Source organism: Rousettus aegyptiacus, unplaced genomic scaffold, assembly GCF_014176215.1.
Source record: "Rousettus aegyptiacus isolate mRouAeg1 unplaced genomic scaffold, mRouAeg1.p scaffold_m13_p_16, whole genome shotgun sequence".
Taxonomy (NCBI): Eukaryota; Metazoa; Chordata; class Mammalia; order Chiroptera; family Pteropodidae; genus Rousettus; species Rousettus aegyptiacus.
Window position 1 is genome coordinate 9,920,633 of NW_023416291.1, and position 10,806 is coordinate 9,931,438.

Here is a 10,806-nt window from a genome sequence, read left to right on the forward strand (position 1 = left end):
ATTGTCTTTTTTCCCCCTCCAGAAACCAGTGCGGTGTGGCAAATTGTGCAGAATAGAAATGCCTATAATGAATGTATTTAGTACTGGGTCACGCTGATGAGCATTCTGCCCCCATGAATAATACTGTTTCACAAGTTCGTAGCCCTTTCCAATTGCTGATCCCCAAACCCTATAGGCAAACTAGGAAAACTACCACAAGCAACTGGGACCTTAGAAACCCATAGCCATCTGGCCCAGATCTCTAACAATCTGAGCCAATAATTATATCAATTCAGGCTTTAGTGAACTCCTTTGCAAACACCAAAAGAGCAAAGAAAGGAATTAGTGACTATTCAAGGTTGGGGGAAGAATTCAAAGGTGATCTAATTCTATTAGTTCTAGGAGAGTTTTCTTTGTGGATTTGGTGAGTGTACCTCCCCAAAAAACTCCAAGAGCTATGAACTTGCTTACCTTAACGTAGAGGACATTTTTTTCTCCTAATGCTTAAAAAGTAAAAATAATGTTTAAAAATCTTTCTTTCATTTCTGGTAGTGAGCCTGAACAGAATTAATCCATGTGAAAATAACTTTTGATTGACTTACTGAAATATTTAAAATAGGTTGTACATTAATATATATTCATAAAGAATGTGTTTCTATGAGTAAGTCAAAGTCATGAAGAAGTGGTGGACCCTCTAAGGCAACTTTTCAAATACCCAGGGAAAGACAATTAATCGAATGTTTCTGAAAGTCCATCTACCTATGATATGGCAGACGAAAGAGAAGGTTCCACCTCTTGAGGACTGTGGCCTTCTGAATGATACTAGGCATCGCAACAAACTGGCTCTAAGCTCCTGCAGGAGAATCTTGGCTACTTCCATCCTGTTGGGTATATTTTATCCACAAAGCTCCTTTTATCACTTTAGCTTAAATTGGCTGACAATTGCTAAACCTAGAGAAATGATATCAGCTGGCTTTTGCGATACATTCTGCCACCTCTAATAACAATTTTATTATGCCATTTATTTTGATTATTTTGTTTTAAAGAAAATGAAGCTTTATAATTCTAAATGTTTAAGGGTTTTCTTCCCACTGAAGAGGAAGAGAAACGTGAGACTGAATTGTAAAGCACAAACATCTCTCCAGTATGTAAACAATAGTGTCTTTTTAAGTAGCAGAATACAAAATTAAAGTCACCAAGATATCTTTCAAAGATGGATTTTGTTTTAAAATTCCTAGTTGTTAGTTTGTATTTGATTAGTGCATATGAAACGCAAAAATAGGTAGAATAAATATTCACTTCCATCTGACCATATCCTCTTTCCCATCATCAAAAGAATAATATGAGATGTTACAGTCTTCATGTAGATTGACATACTGTCACAATCTTTCCTTATTGCATTCGTTGTGAAATGCCTTAGAGGAGGGACTCATGGTTCTGCTCGACACCATACATCTGTAGCAAGCCTGAATATTTCCTATGTTCGAAAATTAGATAAGAGCCAAAATTTTACCAGGCTAAAGTTGGCAAAGTTAAAGAATCCCAACACCCTGTATCTGTCAAAGATAAACCTTGACTTTTTCTGTGAGCCCAACCCATGTGTGAATGCAGGGACTACCAGTGGTGGCTGTGTGACCCTGAACAAATTACTTAACTTCTCTGAGTCTGTCTAATCCTCTGGGAGGAATAATAATAATTCACTATAACAAATTTTTGTAATATTGAATTATAGGCATACCTCAGAAAATAATGTGGGTTTGGTTCCAGACAACCAAAATAAAGTAAATATAGCGATAAAGCAAGTCACATAATTTTTCTGGCTTGCCAGCACATATAAAAGTTATGTTTACACTATAGTATAGTCTATTAAGTGTACGACAGTATTGTACATACTTAAATAAAAAATAAGTTTATTGCAAAAAATGCTAACCATCATCTGAACTTGTGTGTAAAATGGTGCTGATAGGTTTAACACAGGGTTGCCACAAACCTTCGATTTGAAAAAAAAAAAAAGGCATATCTGTGAGATGCAATAAAGCAAAGTGAAATAAAATGAGGTATGCCCATAATTGGGGACTTTATAGAGGCTGGCCCAAAGGAAACGTACAACAGAGGTTAGTTTTCACTCCTTAGCCTCTGTGTGTCTGTTTTCTTCCCAACATCCACCGAAGAAAGTGGATTATATTCACAGCCTTGTTGCTTTTCCACTTCTGGTTTAGATGCTTATATAATTTTATGCTGGGGAGATTAAGTTCTCTCCAGTTTTGATTTATGAAGGTCACCTTTGAAACATAATCAACAAAGCTAATAACACTGATCTACGATGATCTTGAAAACTTGCTGGTTCGCTGAAGAACATTCAGAAAGATCTATCAGATATACCTGAGTATCTCTCTAGACTTGAAACCATAGGAACGTAGCTAATAACACAGTTAAAGGGAGTCTACAGGTGCTTCATTATCTCACATTTGGTAGGATACACATCTAGTATTTGCTTGCTCTGAAGTAGTTTGAGATAAACATTTTTTTTTAATATCTGGGAAGACAAAAGGATGTAATTTGATATGATATCTTGGCAATGACAAGGAAAGATAAAATTTCTCAAATAAGATTTTCATTTAAAAAGCACCATAAGACCTTTTATCAATCATATTACATCTCTTTACGTCGTTCTCCCTGTATTCCATTTACTAATCTATTCAAGAATATAATAATGAAAAAAATCCCCAAACAATATGAACTCTAAGTGTAACAACATTATCAATGTAAGATCAAGGGTCGGGAAATGAGAACAGATCCTAAACTATCCCTAGAGTTGTAGAACAGAAATAGACTTTAGTAGAATTCTGAGCAAAACTGAATGGGATAACTGCCCACAGAAGGGCTACACACCTGGAGGCACGGCTGTGCGGGTGCCAGGAGGGGGGACGGGCAGATTTGGAGTCCTTGAAATACGGTGACAGGTGTGAGGTCAGTTTTGTCTGAGTGGGCAATCGGTATATGGGATGCCCTGCCAACGGTAGCCCACAAGGTGCCACTAGGTTCTTAGGACCTGGCAACAAGCCATTCACAGAGTCAAGATGCAAGGCGTGCCGGTGAGCTGCCATTCATTTTAGGACTTCAGGCCTTTTGAACCAAGCAAGCTATGGAATTGGAGATTAAAATGGAGAGAATAAGACAAGCACCTAAGGCCCAGTCTTCTGAAAATGGGCACATACTAGAGGCCTAGTCAAATTTGAGACCAAAGTTAAAGTGGATGACGCAAGGTCGATTTTAGCTTTCATCACCTAAACTATTACAGGGTCTCTTAAATTCCTTCTCAGGGCAGGATCCTGAAGCAGAAAACTAAGCCTACAAATTCTGTTCCGAAAATTGCCTCTGAGATCTGATGAGGGACTTTGGAAGGGTGGGAAGCCCTCAAGTGAGTTGAGTCTCAGTTCTTTGTTAAAAGTGTGTGTATCATAAAGCAGCACTATGGGCATCATCTGAAAGCTAGTTAGAAATGCAGAGTCTCGGACAGCACCCCAGACCTACTCAAACAGATTCTGCATTGTAATAAGGTCTTCGGCTGATTCCTATGTGCTTTAAAGTTTGAGACACATTACTATGAAAAGTAAATATGGGTACGCTGTTCATTTATCCTTGGCTATTTCTAGTCGTCTATTGTCTGAAGTGATAGAAACCCTGACACGATGGCACTCACATCGCATGTGCTTCGAGGTTTTGCTCCTGGGGGGAGGTAAGACAATTGGCATGTGGCATGTGGAAGGGACCAGGACTTAGAAACCACTTATTCAAGAATATAAATAGAACGGCGACAAGAAAAGTTCTCTATTTAGTTAACTTCATAGAAACAGTAGGGAGATTAAGCTTCTTTCTGGATCCAGTGTTTTAAATCAGTCATCAACCTATCTTCATACAATTAGGCAGCACAGTTTTCATTAAGGAGGTGAATATTTCTCAGAAAGAGATCTAATTCCTTTTGAAGAGCTATTCATACAGGTGAAAATACCTCCAATGTCATTACATCTATGTATATTTGTACATATGTGTATGTTTAGGAATATCCTATTGAGTGTTTTGCATGTGTATATATATATGCACACACATATATATATGTGTGTGTATATATATATATATATGCACACACATATATATATGTGTGTGTATATATATATATATATATATATATGACAGGTTTGCTTTATGTTTTTTTTTTTCATGGAAGTATTACTTTCAGTAGTGGGGGAAAGTAAATATGGACACGCTATTCATTTAGCCTTAGCTATTTCTAGCTCAGGATTTAGAAAAGAAATTGAAGTTTGACAAATTTTTTTTTCTGATGCTTGAATCTTTTGTGTTCATGTTAAAATTTATTTCATGTATAATACTTCTGGATGCTTCTAATGAATATGTAATTTATGCAATCATTTTTTTTTCCCAACTAGGAGCATCCCACTATACATAAATTGGTATATATTCCTAAGACAAAATTTCTAAAAGTATAAAGGAAAACTAATATGACTTGGAAGTATGAGCTTTCACTGAGATAATGAAAATCAAATTGGTGCTATTTTAGGATAGATTAGATTATATAAAACTTTTTGAAAGATTTTAATAGAGTATGTTTAGCTTAAATGTCTATTGAATATTAGCCTCAAATATGTACAAAGAATTTACTACTAATAAATTTAGCTAGCTTAATTGTAACTTCAGTGTCCATTTGCTTATTTATTTAGAATCCGTGGGAATTATTGACCTCACGGTTCTCACACATTCAATGGGGAGCAATCTAGGATTTGTAGAGTAGTGAGAGCAGTGTTATCAAGTTGTGAGAGGCTTAATTTTACAATGAAAACAAAAGGTTTAAGGTATTCTGTCAAATAGCAACTTTTATCAAGAATAATTAAAATTTCATAAAATGAAGTGAATGAATAAATGGTTAATAGAACATATACCTAGCTGTACAGCTGGTCTCCGGAAATGTGTATACTTCCCAACCTTTACCAACCTATGAAGGAACTAAACAGTTTGCAAATACTGTTTAATCATATAGAAATGTTTTAGTTGGAACAAAACTGAGGAAAGTTGCTAGGCCTTCATTGAAAATAATGTCTATTTCCTATAAGCAAATGGCAGGGTACTACTGTCTGTGACAACATTGTGCCTCTTTATTATCATCTAGTATTCATTTTGAATTGGGATAAGTTAACTTAGTTATAACAAACTGATCGATTCTAGCCAATATTCTCTATCTATAGGAATTTAATTTCCAAAAAGATTCTTAAACGGTAAAGCATTTTAGAATAAACATCTGCTCCCAAAGCAGTGAAACATTGTAGTAAATAACTTTTAAAATGTAATTAAGATATCAAATTTAAGAGTTTACATTTAGATTGAGTTACTCATAAAAAAAAAATACCATCTAAAATAATGACATCTCACATAGCAAATAAATGTTAGGATCTTGGAACACAAAATAAAGGTAATAGTTACTGCAAACCATTAAGCGCCAAGTGCTTTATATATGTTTTTCATTTAATTCTTACTATAATTTTAATAATAAAATGTTTATAATTCCTAGAAATATGTGAGATACAAGTAATAGAACCCAGCTCAAGTGTCTATTAGAATGCGTTTATTATCTCGAAATACAAGATACGCAGAGATCGGACATTTCTGACACTGAATAATAAACAGCTCAGTGATGGCGCCATGAACCAGATTTCTCTCCTCCTCCTGCTCTTTACCCTTCAGCGTGCAGCTTTATCCTTCTTGCATGTGCACCTTCCAAGGTGACTGCTCCCCACTCAGCTGACCTTTCATCAAGGGAAATACATACATGCACACACACATACACACATGCAAACATACATATATATGTTCCAGGAACCTCTCACTGATATCCTCTAAAAGTTCATTGGTCAGATTTGTGTCACATGACCATTCTTTGATCTCTAGTCAGGAGAGTGGAATTGTCATGACTGGCCTAGACTAATAAAGTTTTAGCTCTGGGTTAAGGAACATCCCCTTCACTTCATACAAAGAGCTAAAACCCGGGATTTAGTTCACGAAGGGGAGTGGAAACTGGGCGTTGAGTGGAGAGCAGGTATTGTCTACACCATTAACCCTAGAACTATTTTATGATAAAGAGACAAAGACTCACAAAGTTCAAGTAAATTTTCACGTGGTTAATATATAGTTGATACTGAATTTGTATATCTGCCTCCAAAACCTATTTCCTATTTAGTAATAACTACTTGTTTCTTAGACTCTTACATGAAAAAATCTGTCGCATTTTTAAATCCTTCCCTTTTTTTCAAAATTATAAAGCTATGGGGAAAGAAATCAGTACACATCAAGGTGAAATTGTGTTGTGGAAAAATATTGCAACCCATGCAACAAAAAAATCATCACTGCTTTGTCCTATGGACGTTACCTTTGAAAATTATCAAAGCTACAGAATTAATTGAAGTGATTCCTAGGCAGATCTGTAGAAAACAAAGGAGCTAAAGGTAGAGGTGATATTTTTCTGACTCTAAACATCCCAGATCCCTTGGGATATCTTCACCTATCATGTGATATTTCTGAGACCAGGCTATCCTCAAGGAAACACAATTGAATCATCAATGGATTAAAAAGTGCAAACAGAAAGTCTGGAAAACTGAGAAAAGGATGATAGACATTCCAATTCTTATTTATGTTGTAATCAGAAACATTCCAGTGTTGGAGCAAAAGCTAACCAGAGACTGACGCTAGGAAAAAGCATGATGCAGAACAAGTGATACTGACCTGAGATCAAAGAAACCCATTTCCCACTCGACAGCTCTTTGATGTTGCATTGTTGTTCATGCCATCGCCAGCCCTCCCTCTGATAGGTCACTCTACACAAGTTTTGTGTGTGTGTGTGTGTGTGTGTGTGTGTGTGTGTGTCTGTGTGTCTGTGTGTGTTAAGTACTGTATCCTAAATTTGGGAGGAAGACATAAAAAGTGCACCTGGATATCCCGCTAACACTGAGTACTCGAGAATATATTATTTATTTTGACAAACTTTTCTAGAAATTCTGCTTTCTGTTATGAAGCTAAATGACAGAGACCAACATTCCTGGCAAAGAAAGTAATGTAGTTTAAGGCAAGCAAATGTGCATTTTCATGCTCGGCTGAAAGTACTGAATTTAATCATCCAAATAAATAAGACTTTTTCTTTAAATTTAAGAAGCATATAGTCTGCATATCATTAAGTCTGCACAGAATGTCTAACATTAACTTAATGAAATAATAAAATAATATTCACTTTCCCCATACCCCTGGTACAAATTTTCTTAGGCGAAATGGCTGTGCATTTCTGTTTTAGTGTGTTCTTTCAGCAATAGAGAGAGATGAAAAAGGAAAACCTCACCCCATCCCCCATTTTTATCCAGAGCAGTTTATTAAAGCACAAGAAAATTGTCTAGAAGTGATTTTGCTGGATATTGTTAAACTTATAGAAATCCCTGATTTTGAAAAAAAAAAGAAAAACAGGAAAATGAAGACATATTTGAGCTTTTCCACAGATAATCAGCAACTGCAATGTTTGTTGTGGTTCTCCCTGTTTTGCTGTAACTCTACAATGTTTTAAATTCATAAGGTTTCTGCTAGAATCGGATTATGATTATTATGCAGGAGCACATCCCAGTATAAACAGCTTGGTTGGCATTTACATACTGCTCCCATATCTGACTTCTCAGTAAGTCAAAAGCACATATTTTATTATTATGAAAAGAACACAGTTTTTTATTTACTATAGGATCTTGGGTTTTTCCATGCAGAATAATCCAGCACCTAGAGCTTATATAGCCAAAACCTGAACTGATAATAATGATGTAAACTTACAAAGCATGTAAACATTTCAGTCTAAAATCTGTATTGTTAATGCAAGATCATCAAAGGTTAGCTATAATGAATTCAGAAATTCCAGTCTAACTAACTGCTTTTATAAAAATGAGGGTCAACCAACTGGATAAAAAGTAAGAATTTAAGCAGCTTTTGTTTAACCTTCCCAGACACATCGAGCCTCTCTCCTAGGGCAGCATAAACATGACGTATCTTCCACGTATCTGCAGTGGCCATTGAACCAAAATCTATTTTCCAATATTAGAAATAGACCCACTTTTCCCCACAAGGAAAATAATACCAAGTTTTCAGTAAAGTAGGTATATACATCCTCAAAAGTGAAAGTAACTAACACATAATAGAGTTTCCTAGTCAGACCATTTCGCAGTCCTCAGAGAGAGCCCTAACTGCCATATGAAAACACTGCCCCACAAAGCTGGAATGCCCAGTATGTGAGAGTCTCTTCTGATTTTACATTCCTCCATTCATTTTCCTAAAGCAAGGAAGGCATTCTGGCCTTCTTCGTCTTAGATATTTAACAAATAAAAATAATTAAATGATCAGTGAACGACTCTAACTCAATTAAAACAAATCATTTTGGCTAAGGCTAAGACTATGTAAAAGGTCAAGGGGTCTTATTTTTATTAAGAAATAAATATTCATAATAATTCTATATCCTAACCTTTTTCTCTTTTGATTTTTCTGTAAGGATAAAAACAACCCTTTTCCTTAATGTCATCAAAAACTGTGTGGCCTTATAAATCTGATGTAGAATAAACAGCCCAGGGGGAGCTAAAAGAGTATTGGTTTATCAGAAGAATATGCCTCATATACAGAACATCGGTCATCCCGTATAAGTCATTAACTGTTTTGGGTACAAATGTTTTTGTAAAAAGAATCAGATGTTCTTTTTCCTTCTATTCCTCCAGTATATGGTTAAACCATGCCATAAAGTCATTGCAAAAGACAGCAAACAATTTTGTTATTGTAATGTTTTTTTTTTTTTTTTTTGAACAATAGGTCTAGCAGGTGGCATGTGGCTATGGCTGGGTGTATCTCCATCTCCAGGGTGCCAAGATGTCCCTCCAAGTTTCTGTGGAAGGAATTTGTTGGTGGGATTTGGATTGTAAAGGCACGCGAGCATCTGCTGCCTCCCTGGTCTCATTACCATTCACACAATTAACGCCTGCAGCTCTAGGCTCAGCAGCCAGAACCAGGGGCTCAATTTTACTGCCTCTTTGACAATGCTCATTATCATTCATCAGAACTTAAGAGTTCTCAGGCTTTCAACTCAGTGGAAAGTTTTCTCAGGAAAACACATCATACACAGGAAAACACGAGAAATGAAAAGTTGAAAGAGCAGAAAAAATGGCTAAGGACCCAAACCAAACACGTGGAAGGAACAGAGTCTCTGGCATGTGGAATTTTATTTCACTTTATAATATCATATCACATCTTTCAAGACTGTATCATATTTCAAAGGCCTATGTTTGGTCTTCCAGTGTTTTCAGTTAAGGAAATATGATCAATTAATAATAGTTATTTCAACCGTCCTCAGTGATTCCAGCTCCAATTGGAACTGGAACAGACCAAAACTCTATCATCAGAGAGGGTTTCGAGAATTTTCAGTAAAGATTAAACTGAGTGTTTTGAAATGCAAAGAGGGGAAGATTCACAAAATATATGAAAAAATCAGGCAAACCTATATCTTTAAAGCTTAAGTCAGTCTGATTAACCAGTGTTAAGTTGCATGTTATTAGAAATGCTACCTAAAAATTAAACTGTACTGTCTCTTTAACCACTTTGTCTCATGATAAATATTCATAAACTGCAATTATTAACAAGTTTACGTTGGGCCAGAATGAGGTGATAATATATGACTTTTTTCTAGAGTAAATAGCAGAAGTCTGTCATTTATTTTAACTACAAAGATGTTTTTAAAAACCCTCCTTTCTTCTTACTCAATAGATATACAAAAACGGCACCTTCTCTTAAAGATAAAACTTAATTTTAAAAAAGAAGCATTTAAAACAATCTGGCTCAAATGGAATGAGGCTTCTTTGTTTGAAACAACAAAAGAATGATTAAGCTATTAAAAGCTGAGAAAGTTGTGTTACGTGGTGAAAGCTATGAAGTTTTATTTATTTTATGAAAAAAAATAGGTTATAAAAGAAAAAGTTTACAGAACTATCTTTCTGCAATAAGTAAAACTTTACTTCAATGACTACAGTTGGGAAAAAATTATAACATTTGTTATATCACTATTGAAAATTTTACACTTATTGAGCTTTATATTTTCTTAGAAATGGAAAATGGTCTTATTGACCATTATACTGCTTTTCCTTTGAAGTCCATAAGTCAAAACATACAATTTCATAAACAAACAAATAAATATGTGACATTAGGAATAAAGACATTTTCCTTAAGATTATAAATATTTTATCATAAATTTGTTACCTAATTTTATATATCATTCTATACTGCCCTCTAAAATGCACATTTTCTTAAGTAAAACAGGAGAAAAGAAAATAAATGTTAGGAATGTGATATAACTCAAAGTTCCCATCATGTGAACGGAGGGAAAAAACCACTTTAGGTATTCTAACGCTATTGCTTGTTGTAATTCATGTTTCGAAGATAGGTAATACGTGGTTGAATCTGCAGAAAATACATTGCCTCAGGCTACTCAGACAAAATAAAGTGAGCATGTGAGTTCTTTATATCTTGTCTTGACAAATGCGATAACACACCATTGAGAAACTTTATGCACCTAGAATTGCTTGACTGCTAAGAATAAAATGCTTGAAGTTATTTCTGTATGCTAGGGGTCTAGTATAAACATCTCTGGTACTTACAGTGCCCACAGGCTCTGACAGGGCTGTAGACTCAGATGCTGACTGCTCTTTACTCTGCAGAAGAGCGACTGAGGAGTGTTTCATTCCATCCTTTGGAATG